Source organism: Cyphomyrmex costatus, unplaced genomic scaffold, assembly GCF_001594065.2.
Source record: "Cyphomyrmex costatus isolate MS0001 unplaced genomic scaffold, Ccosl1.0 scaffold35, whole genome shotgun sequence".
Classification (NCBI taxonomy): Eukaryota; Metazoa; Arthropoda; class Insecta; order Hymenoptera; family Formicidae; genus Cyphomyrmex; species Cyphomyrmex costatus.
The window spans coordinates 859,125-871,309 of record NW_017277664.1 but is presented as its reverse complement, the minus strand read 5'-3'; the positions used below and the strand labels follow the sequence as shown (position 1 = coordinate 871,309).

At 39.0% G+C, this 12,185-nt stretch overlaps 2 protein-coding genes across 6 annotated transcripts in view; one reads left to right on the top strand and one right to left on the bottom strand.

The window, feature by feature from the left end:
* The window catches only part of LOC108776327 (ankyrin repeat domain-containing protein 50), a 34,954-nt gene extending 34,659 nt beyond the window's left edge, over nt 1–295 (bottom strand). For all 4 annotated transcript variants that reach the window (XM_018542910.1, XM_018542913.1, XM_018542912.1 and 1 more), the window contains exon 1: nt 263–295. The gene's annotated coding sequence lies outside the window, so the exon portion shown is untranslated. The remainder of the gene's footprint in view (nt 1–262) is intronic.
* The window catches only part of LOC108776330 (uncharacterized), a 64,305-nt gene that overhangs the window by 7,998 nt on the left and 44,122 nt on the right, over nt 1–12,185 (top strand). The window lies entirely within an intron of this gene.

The following is a 12,185-nucleotide window of genomic DNA, read 5'->3' as shown; positions in this document are numbered from 1 at the left end:
TTCCGCTGTAACGTTTTATCACGAGTGGGAGAAGCTTAATACGACAGCGCCGCGAATTTCCCGCGAGGAGCTGAAACTCTTTTTGGGCGACATGGACGGCGCAACGAAGTTTACCGCGTTAGCGCGATGTCGCGTAAAACAAAAAGACGGAGAAGAGGAAAAAAAGAAAAAAAATTTTCTACACACCGTCGGGACTCGTTTTGGATAAGTTTCGTACTAGTTGGAGACGCGACCCCCTCGAAGGAATTCAAAAATTACTTACCAACAACAAGTCCGCCGAGGTAGACTAATTTCTCCGAGAAGTTCGTGATCTGAAAAAAAAAAGAACAAACACCGTTTGATACGTCGCAATTTTAAACTTTACTGTATAAATTTTACGCTCGCTTGGAGCACATGCAGAAGTACACAAAGAACGGATCAACGTACGTCGTTCCATTTTCAATGTTTGTATAATAAGTATAGGTTAAAATTTTTTAATAGGTGTATAAACTAAAATTTTATCGAAATAACAAAAATTTAGTTGAAATATAAACGGAAAGAACGATTTTGCTAAATTCCCTGACTTCTTTCTCCCTTACCTACATTTTCCTGATTTTTAATTTTATGGCAACTTTAATTCTATGGCGTACACAGAGATTACCTTTGAGACCACTGTGCTCGTTTACGGTTTAATTAATTACATGTCGCGTACGTGAAAGACTCTTGTCCTTGTCGGTCGATAGCCTGAACTTTTGGGTCTCACGACATCCCAGTTATGAGTCGCAGACTACGATTAGTTTGTAACAATCTCAGACAGCTCGAGAAGTTATATCCGCTACGGTTGCACAACAGTAGTTACAAAGCCAGATACAGTAATGAGCGGTTTCTCGCTCTGCGGAGACCAGGGAGGGAGACTAAAGATTAATTCCGCGTCAGGGGCACAAATCCGTGCGTGGCATAAATCTCCAGGCTCGAGAGCTCTGGGCTCCTCTTAAAGAGCGAGTGTAACGCCATGTCTGCCCGATTCACCTCGGTTTACTCCCATATTACACCCGGCGTCAGTTTCCTGCACCACGTCGTCATCACTTTTGTTCAGTTATCTTCTGCATGAGACAGGCTGGGAGACAAATCGGATACTCTTCGTCTTCGTACTTATATGTATTACCGTAATTTCGAAAACAAAGGGATAATTATGTGTAACGACTGAGAATTATGAAGCAAACTATAAGAAACTGTTTAGAATTATTCAGAACAGTTTGTGATGTATACGAGTCTTAATCTTAATTTTAATTTCTTTTATATTTATTTTATTTTTTTCAGACTTAGGGACATTATAATGAAAAAATATTAATTAAACTATACGGAAAAATGTATATTTAAATATAATTTAATTACTAATAATTATAATTATGATTTAATTATAATATACATATATTAATTTTATTGCAATAATATATACTATGAATAGCCCTACAAATAACAGACTAATTCTACAAAGTCTTTTTTTGCTTTTACAAACAATGTCTAACACTTTCTTATTAGTTTCTATAAACGATTCCTCTTTGGCGTACACAAATTCAATAATTACAAGCCAAATGAAATGTCTAAATCTACAGATGACCGATGTTCGTTTCCAGTCTGTTCCGCTCGTCAAGATAATGTAAGCGGGAGAGGATAAAAAAGTACGGAACCAAGTTGAATTGATGCAGCAGCCGGGACGTCCATTTAGTAACTTTGGAAGTTATAAAGCAACTTTCTCATTTAAGACCAAAGCAAACTGAACGCACGTTGAATTGAACTGAACTGAATAGACGGCGGAATGTACTGCCTGCTTCAGACTATGACATATTACACGGCGATGAAGATCGACAATCGCAATTAAATGGTGGCTGTCTTGGTAAAGGGACAAATAAAAAGTACAGCTGCAACTTTCTACAATGTTGCCGATGTGCACTTAACGGTGATAAAAGGCGTAATATAAAATGCCTGGCATCGAATAAATCACGTTCGCTACATTCGCGTCTTTTGTCACAATCACGACGCCGTGTTCGCGGAAAAAGCAACTATATTTGCCTTCATTGAACGCCGTTGAGCGAACGCGTTTTCTTCGATCTCGGAGAAAAAGTATTTAAGTTAGTGAGTGAGCGGCCGACCGACCGACTTTCTTTCTTCAATTCATCACGGCGATAATTGTTCTACAATACGGAACGGTTACTAATACGAGTCTTATATTTGTTGGTCATCGATCTGCATGTATCCGGATATATCCGTTTGCATTTAATCCTCGGTATTCGTTCCAAAATTTCCTTAATTAGTATTCGTGAGTACAGTGTACTTCAAATTAATGTATCTTTACATTTAAAATTAGTGCAATAATTTTATTTACATTTTGCAGGTCAAAATTCTAGAAAGAAGAGTATTTTCTCGTCTCGTCTCGCTCGAATGCATCACTATAGATAACTATATAAATATTGAAGAAAATGTTCAAATTCGTTGAACCCACGAATATCGATTGAAATTAATTCTGCGATTAATTCCAGCCAAAATACCCAAATTTGTTCGCTCGAGATTTTAACTGAAAATTGGGGGTGTCTTTAAAACAATTCTGGAGCCCTTATAAAATATGGTGAAAATTGTACGCCCTCCAAATTCTTCTTAACGTTTACGATCACCGGCAAAAATGGAACGATGGTCTAAGTTATAGGATTCGTCCTTATTTTCCTCCGTTTTGTAACGACTATATATGTACGGTACCTTAGGGACTTTTCGTATTTCTCTACGCGAACGGCTGCATAAAGACGCTATTATCAAAATGTCTAGACCGAGAATTCCTTTGAGAGAAAAAGAAGCATTCGATACGCCCTGTCGGTATAACCTGCTGGATATTACAAAAGAGAAGAGCATTTGGAATTAACGCATGAATAAAAACAAATACTAGATTAACGTGCCGTTAAAAACCAATGTCGATTATTAACAATCAACAAAAAGTACAATTTGAGACGTTATTTGACTCATGTTTACGATTTAATTAATTACGCGTGAGGCAACATCGATCGAACTTTGTTTTCGCGGATGCGGCGAGTTTTACGTTATGTCCCGCGATTATATGACAGCGGAATTTTGCATACTAATGCATATTCATTCAGTATTTAGCACCGGCAACGAGTTTGTGGCATTAAATAAAAATGTGATTTGCCGCTCTGTAATTTTGAGGCTGTTTCACCGCGGGTGTGATTCAATTAGCAAGAATGCAAATTGCGTAACATGCCCGTTTATTTTCACACAGGCGCTCTGATGTAGATAACAGTTAGTATCAAGTACCAAAACCGTATTCGTAACGCGGCTACCGAGAAATTTATTGCACGCTAATTGAAATGAATTATTTGTCGAATTTTTTACACGCGGAAAAATGGCACTCTTAAGCTTTAAACGATACAGCCAGTTCATAAACGCCGTATACGCTCGTAATATTAAATAACCGTTTCAATTTTAATCGTCTACAATAAGATTATGAGGCGTAAAATTTAAGCTTTAAGTCTTAAGTCTTCAAAAATTGACCAATCATATTCGACTTGATACATTTCTCACGATTTGAGACTAAGATTTTACGCTTTAAAATCTCACTGTGAACATCGCTTAACCTTTAGAGAATAGCAAAACCACTATAGTGGTGCTGAAATAATGTGTTATACAATATTTTAAGACAGAGAAATTCAATAAAAATAAAGAACAGACTTTATTCAAGGAAGAAGAGTCGGATTTAAAAAATGCACCTCGTTTTTAAAAGTTAAACACTGATCCAAGAGGGATATGAATATTGTATGTATGTAAACGCTCAATGCAACATGGCGCGATGTAAAAACAACGTGTGCTTCTATATATTTAATAAACCAATATTCATCGGGTGTTTCGATGTCGTGCGATGAAACATTTAATGCCTATACGAAAATCCTGTAATTACGCAAAAAGCGAATGGTAACTGGCAACTGGCGGTCCACATCGTTTTCATGACGAGAACGAAAACGTGACAGTCGCACTGAAAGCACGATCGAATTCCTGGCGTTGCCCGGGTAACCAGATTTTTCCTCCAACGTCGATGTCGATGGAATTACACTGCAGTTAATTGCAGTCAGACACGAGATCTATATAAAGTGCGAAAACGAAGTGGCAATTATGTCCTTATCGACAAGCGAAATGTATTCGTCGACCTAGTGCCATCATCGTCATGGAGGTGACAATTTTATCTCCGTGAAACACCTTATTTTTAGAATTTCGATACGAGTCGATAGAGTTCTCAACTTTCTCCAAAAAGAACTGAACTTGCTCGTAATTTTGGCTCGAAAATAATTTTGGAGATTAAACGCAAGAAAATAAAATCTGGCAACAGCCAGCCTCTCTCTTTCTCTCTCTTTCTTTCCCTTTCTCGTTTATTCGTTCCCCTATTTTCCTTCCTGCTTCTCTTTTCCCTTTGTAACACTCTTCGTAATGCTGCGACTGTGATTTTCTATAAAGTACAAAGAGTAAACCGTTGAAAAATGTTGGTCTAAAAGGACGCTGGCAGAAATTAACATGTACTACGTAACGTAACATTGTGATGCATAAAGCAAAAAGAACAGTGAAGCTAAAATAGAAGAGAAGCAGCTTCCAAAAATTTAATTCGAATATTAACGAAAATATATTAAAAGAAAGTAGTTCAAGATTTATACTAAAACGGAAAAATTTATAAAAATAATTGAATGCCACAACAATCGTTGCACAACCAACTGAACTTACAAAGATAATATTACTAATAACTTATAAATGCACTTTAATTTTAACCTTTGTTAACAATATGAAATTTTCAGCCTTTGTCCGCAGCCTAGGGTCTTCGAACTTCAGTGCAGATTTTATATTGTTACAGACTAACATAAAAGTCTAAAAAAGTCTTGTATATTATAGGTTCTTGTAAAACCTTTAACAACGAGTTTTTATTATTATAAAAGTTGAATTGTACTTTATTTATTTTATACAGTTTTAAATTTATCTACCAGAATTCACAATAAAAAAAATCGACTATGCCTTCAAAGTTCGATATTGCTGGCAAAGGATTAAGTTGCTTTAGCTTGGGTAAATAAGCCTCGATGTACAACGTAATAAAACGTAATTATAAAATTTAATCTAAAAAGTTAGTTTAAATTTAAATACACAACCAATAGAAAATAGAGCCCATAAATATTTAAATTTAAATAAAAATGCAATTTTCTTGTACAGACTTAATAGCGGAATATCCTTATAGGTCTATTCGAGCATCCCGTCCATCGATCCACTCTCGAGAAATGCTCGCCGACGGAGGGCTTAGTTGATTGAAAGCCAGATTAAAGTTTTTCGTGGATTCCATTTTCGTGGATATGAAACGGCTAAAAGTTCATTTCACCTCACCAACCGTCAGCTCTGAACATAGATTAAACATCCGGGGTTATCGAATTCAATCGGAAAAATGTGTACATTTGCATTCGTGATGAGAATACAGATTCGGAGAGTCTCTCTCTCTCTCCTTCGTGTTTGCGTCATGTAACTTTTGATATAAGTTTATTTAAATGCATAAATGTATGCGTATTCACGGCAATCTGCAAATGAAGCGAAACTGGAGAGCCTCGCTATTTGTTTCATCCAATACACGTCACACGATATTCATAGCGACATTAATTTTCGACAAAAAAAATACATAGATGTTCCTTTCATACTTTTCCTGCTCGTTTAAAATAATTCGATTTAATACAATTTCAGCGAAATTTTAAAGTTGATCTTTCAAAATAAAAACGCCAGAATTAAATATATTTTTGTAAATCGAATAATTTGCGTCTCCGCTTAATTTATGAAAATATTTTCGCGTTCGGAGTTTTAATCAGAGACCTACGCATTTACAACATTTTTCAATATCTGTTCTAAAGTAACGAATAATAAATAATGCTCGCAGCTCGCTTTTCGTAAATTCTACGTGTAACGAGATCCAAAGTACAAACCCGTATGTCGCGATGATACCGTGATCGAGCTTGTTGCGAACACATGGTGCGCCACCAGGAGTGCGAAGCCCCGACGACACATACACGGCCGACTTTACAATGACGCACGTCGCACGCGAAAAGCGTGTACGCACGTTTCCGCGATACGAGCGTGCGTGCGTGCACGGCGGTCGGTCGTTGAGGACATCGGAGAGCCCGAGACATCCGGTACAATACCCTCTCGTCGCCGCCGCGCCGGCTCATATAATGGGCCGGCAGTTCCTCGCATTGTTCGAACGCTACATTATTATATACGCACCTAAATTACCGCGACGTGAAATCCGCGTTTTCCAGACGCGGAAGTCTCTCGGAATGGGGATGATACCCCGCCCATCGTCGATTGCCTTCAGCAATCGACTTGCATTACCTCTGGAATGCTGTCGATATGTAAATTTTACGAGCGAGATCATTGAGCGCTAAGCTGTGCCTTTTTAGTGGTCATTAGGAGATCCGATCTGCCATGCTGAAAGTTACAGGATAAATGGAGACAAGTTTTGAAAAATTATATATGTCCGTTTAATGTTATGGCACACACAAATGGACTATATATCGTATAATATCATTTAAAGATTGAATTTGATAGTTTATTCTTTCTCTTACCTTTCAAGTCAATAACTATTTGCATTTATAAAAATCAAGGTTATTTGTAAAAATCTAGATTATAAATATTCTATAATATCATTAAAAGTGTGAAATGTAACAAAAACTTGCGGATACACATTAATTAAAAGTGACCATTTCTTGTACGTGTAAAACTTACGTATAGCATTTTAGAGTTTGAAGGTGATTTTTTTCTCATGATAAAAAAAGCTGCTGATTTAAATGAAGTTCTTAAAACTTAAAATAGTACGTAGGAATAATGAGAGGTCGCTCGTGATCGCAACGCCGGTCTTACCGGTGATATCGTACGCGCCAGGCTGTGGAATATTAGAATTACACACGGAATCGTGCGTGGGGTTCATTACCGCGCTTCCGGTCGCGCTTCGCGAAAACTCCGTTGGATGATTACCGCGTTCCACGCTCGCGCAGGGCCTCACACTTGGGCATCGCGCGACTCTCGCAATGAATTTCATTCTGCCTCGTACGTGACATTATTAGCCTCGAGGCAAAAGAGGCAACGGCTCATTAGGGAAGTGTTACGGCTCTTGATCCGTGCGAATCCATCCTTCGCGCGATATGAATATGCACTTGATTGCTGGATAACAAGCCGCTCTGCGCGGATACTGCAGCGCCTGACGAGAAACACCAACCAAATCGCGTGTAATAAATCGTTTGTCAAACTGCACGATATACCGACGCGCATGTTAATAGAGATATAACGGTTATTTCGGTGCGCTACGAAAAATATGGATTTAACACCGTGCCATGCAGCGTTTATATAATTCTCATTGTGCCTCACGCGTTTATATCAACGCCAATATAATATAGAGAAGATTCATGTTACAGCCACACCATGTTCGTGTTGGTTACATCAACATTAACATTCATAGTGTTAAGATCAGAGAAGATCAATAGAAAATCTAGTAGGTCTGTCAAATCGATCCTATAAAAATCAATCGACTTCAAATCGACTTGTGAGCCTGGGTGGGGTGAATTTAAAATTATGGTGTGATGTTAAGTCTACCCCACGCTGGAGTTTACATCAACACCAACACGATGAGATTGTTATACATGTGATATTAAATCGACATCCATATATTTTTTAGAGTGCGCGATAATTATTCCAAACTCTTCCTCAAGAGTAAAAGCTTTCGGATAACGTATTTAGCGGATAAAGCGCATCGGGGATTCGGTAAGACGTCTTTCTCAACGTCGGCAAGACGCGATTACCGGAGGCAAGTAAATACGAGAGCGAGCGTCGTCCTATACCCTCTCAGCCGCGAAAGTCTCATTTTACAGCCCGAGGCGAGGCAACACCCAATTTGGGGAACCTAATCACTCCGGCGCGCAGATAAGGTGCCTCATTCTTCGCCCACTCGCTCGTTGCTCGCTTGACAAGCGCGCAAGATTAATACGAGGATAATTCATCTTCCTTCGAAGATGCCGCGGTCTCTCTCGCGCGCGAACCCCCGCTAATCTGCGCGCGAGGTCAGCGTGCGCGAGACTAATTTATTCCGTGCTTGTATTAGTACCGTGCCGGGTTTACGGCACAGGTAATTAATCTCTCGCGCTATACCGCGTATACGTGACCTTGTAGCTACGAGAAGCGAAGAATCGGAACTGCCGCGGATGAGGCCTCGTCGCGACTCGTTAAGGATCCATTCTCGCGTTATCTGCCGCGTTATCCCACCAATCGCGATCACTTGCACGACACTCGTCTCTTGCAATCGATAACCCTCCACTTCGGTCGATCGTTCCCGCGTTATTTTCAACTTCGCGTCTTTCGATCTAAACTAATCGAAGTCCATGAAATAAAAGACTTCGATTGGTTGATTTTCATACGCTTCGTGCATTACGCGTTATGCAAAGATCCGTGTTTTGAAGTCCATGAAATAAAAGACTTCGATTGGTTGATTTTCATACGCTTCGTGCATTACGCGTTATCCGTGTTCTAGCTTTAAAAGTTCACGTAATATCGTACATCAGTCATAAAATCGCGACAGCTATATGTACGTGACAGCCGAACGAGAATCTGCGAGCTTCAAAGGCCGGGGACGTAATTATGAATTTCGCGAGAATCCCATCCTTCTCCGAGCTGCTTGCCTACAATTTTTCGAATGACGGAGGATTCACGCTGACGCGAATCACGCAACATCGTGTTGCACGACGAAAACACGCTATAAGTTTATACGCCGCGAGCGGCGCGGCGCGGTTACGCCGAGGGGAAGAAGATGTTTCTGTAATCCACACGCGGCGCCGACCAGTTTTTCATCGGCCTCCCTCTGGAGAAATAAAACGCCGAGGCAAGGGGCCTGGTCCCGTACTAAATATATCCGGAGTATACCCCCGACAAGAAAGCGTCGTGTCGAGACCTCGAAACCTACGACCGGCCGTACGAGCGACTCGACCGGCTCCTCTCAAGATCCTCGCGTTCGCGTAGAATATAAGTGGCGGCTAATATAATCGCATCGGCTATTAACCTCTTTCGAGTTATCGTCACTTATACGATCATTAATAATGTCGACACGTCGTATATGTTGTTTCTAATTGAGTCTCAAGTTGTAAGGTATCTGCTATTAATTTTTGATCCCCTATCCTACAGTTTTTCATTCGTCTATTCAATAACGAGTTTTATGTTACGTATATACTCGCACACGGTCCTGTCGGGAGCTGATTACCTTTCGAAGCAATCTGACGTTCATATCTTCGTTCATTAATACAAATGTAATGCAGGAAGAACGATTTTGCTGAGATATCTATGATATAAATTTAGCTAGATACAGATCTACAGAAATAATTACGCTAATCTATTATAAATATGGATGACACATAAAACTGGTTATCAGTCAAAACTTTTCGCATCATTGCTCATCATGCTGGAGCTTCTTACGTAATTATTTGGATTTTACGTGATTATTTTGTTCGAACAAAATTGTTTTCTCAGACCTGCATTTACCTTTACACACAGAAAAATATCACTCCATTGCTAAAAAATAGTGGCTGCTTAACTTTCTCCGTTTTCGACGGGTTTTCTCTCCGCTGCGCTAATTTAGAGCGATCGTATCGGCGAGACGTAACGTCGTTAAGATTCGCGCGATCGTCTCTATGCACTTGAGAGCATAACGCTGATACTCGTCAGGGCGAGTGCGCGCACGCGCCCACATGTTTAATTCATGACGACGCATTACTCATTCATTCATGCGATCATGCGGAAGGCATTACCGAGAAGAATGCTGTAATAAGATTCTGAAAGAGGAAACGTCTTCCTTGCTCCTTCCTATTCTCCGTCCTCTCGGTTATGATATGAAATAAGGCTGCGCAACGGGAGCAACGAAGGGAAATGTAAATCGCTTGGACCAAATGAAGATAAAGAAATTTTAGCATTCGAATTTTGGCGGGAGGGACGAATCTCTGCCGAAGGAATTTCTCAGCGAGGGACAACATACGTCCATAGTTTTTTCCATATCGCAGCGACAATAATCAGACGCGACGTCGCAGTTAATGCACAAAGATAGATACGTTACAGCTGCTCGCGCAAATTGGAGAAGTACAAAGTCGTGACGAGAGCTAATAATACTCGCTCGCGAACTGGACCGTACATTCGTCCAATCAAACTCTCTACGTGACTCATCAATAACGCGGTCCTTCGAGCGAAACTTTCGTATGGGAAAAAAAAAAAAGAAGAACCGCCTGCGTTGAGAATTACGTCTGATTAGGGGGCATCCGTCGCGCACGGCCGCGTCGTCAACGGAATTATTATATCCCTCCCTCCCTCCCTTTCACCTTACGTTATACCGAGCATTGTGGCGCTCTGGCGAATGCTCGTACCGATTGCATACCGTTGCTAGAATGCAATCAAACCGCATCCGGAGCTCCGAATGCACGCGGCACGATAGCTATTCCACTAAGGTTTTACCGGATCAAAAAGATCATTCGGCTAAAAAAAAAAAAGAGAACAAAGTCAGCTGAATACATCCGGTTGCCCTTTGAAATGCGTTACGGACGCAGACAATTTCGAGATCTATCTCTGTTGCATAACAACGACTCGAATAATCTTTTTAAGGTTCCAAATGAAATTGTATCAATGTAGTACGTCAACATTAGCGAATATTACACACCATAAACATGACATGCATAATTATCCGTACGAATGTCAGCCAATATTTTAGGAATGTGCGTAAAATTAGCGTACATTAATTATGTCGGTTGAAACCGCCTTTACAGAAATCTAATATTGGTCAGTTTAATATTGAAAGACAGTAATTACTTATTTTAAATGTTAAACTGTTGTTCTGCGCTTTCAATATTCGAAAGAAATTAATTACTGCCTTTCAGTACCCAAGTGGGAACAGAATACCATAAACCAGCATTGACTCCTGGCAACGTACCGATTGTGTACTGAAAAACGGATTTCGTTTTTCAGTACTAGTTCTATAATGGGCCAGTATTAAATAATCAACATTATGGTACTCTTCCAGCGTGTGAATCGGTATTGAATAATAATACCGAGCTAGTATATTATTAGTAGATTTTCGGTATATCTGTACAGAAATTAATAAAGAAATGTCTTTGCATATCAGTACAGGAACAGTATATTGCCGATATATCATCGATATCATATTCGTACTGAAATTAACAGAAGAAGTATGTCAAGCGACAATACCGAACCAGTACATTGCTGGTAGATTTTCAGTACCGCATCTATACTGAAATTGTCAAAAGTAACTTATCGGGTATCAGCATTGAAACGGTACATTGCCAACGGATTATCTGTGCCATATTTGTATAGAAATTGGCATAAGGAACATGTCAAGCCACTGTACCGAATCAGTACATTGCCGGTAGATTTTCAGAACCGCATCTATATTGAAATTGACAAAAGTAACGTATCGGGTGTCAGCATTGAAACGGTAAATTGCCAGCGGATTATCTGTGCCATATTTGTATAGAAATTAGTGAATTGAAATCGTTCTTTGTCTCCTAGTAACCAAAAATTTATTAAACGAACTATAATCTCTGAATTACATGTATAAAAGAAATGATTTTCCAGTTTCGATAATCAGGTAAATTTTTTTAAATAATATATAATAATTAAGGTGCTCATTATTTTAAATTATATATTATTAATAATTATTTTAAATTATATTGAATAATAGTATTTTTAATCATGATTTTTTTTTCAATTATTTTTACAGTTAACCTAAAACATCTCATGCTTTTGACTGTGAAAAACGTATCTGTTACGATTGAATTATATTTGCTGTGATAAATTTATTATAAGAGAAGTAGTACGGATTTTTTATACAATACTAGGTACTGTGTTATAATATTATTAATACAGAATCAGTACTGGTACTTATTGTGAGAAGTCAACATCCCAAAATGTGAATTTTGGTAAAATCATTATTGCCAATATTACAAATGAAAATAACGGGTGGACAAACGTGGACAAACAGTGGACAAACGAATGCAATAATGATTTTACCAAAATTCGCATTTAGGGGTGACGACTTGTCAGAGCAGCTCTGAGAAGTCGGCACCCCTAAATGCGAATTTTGGTAAAAT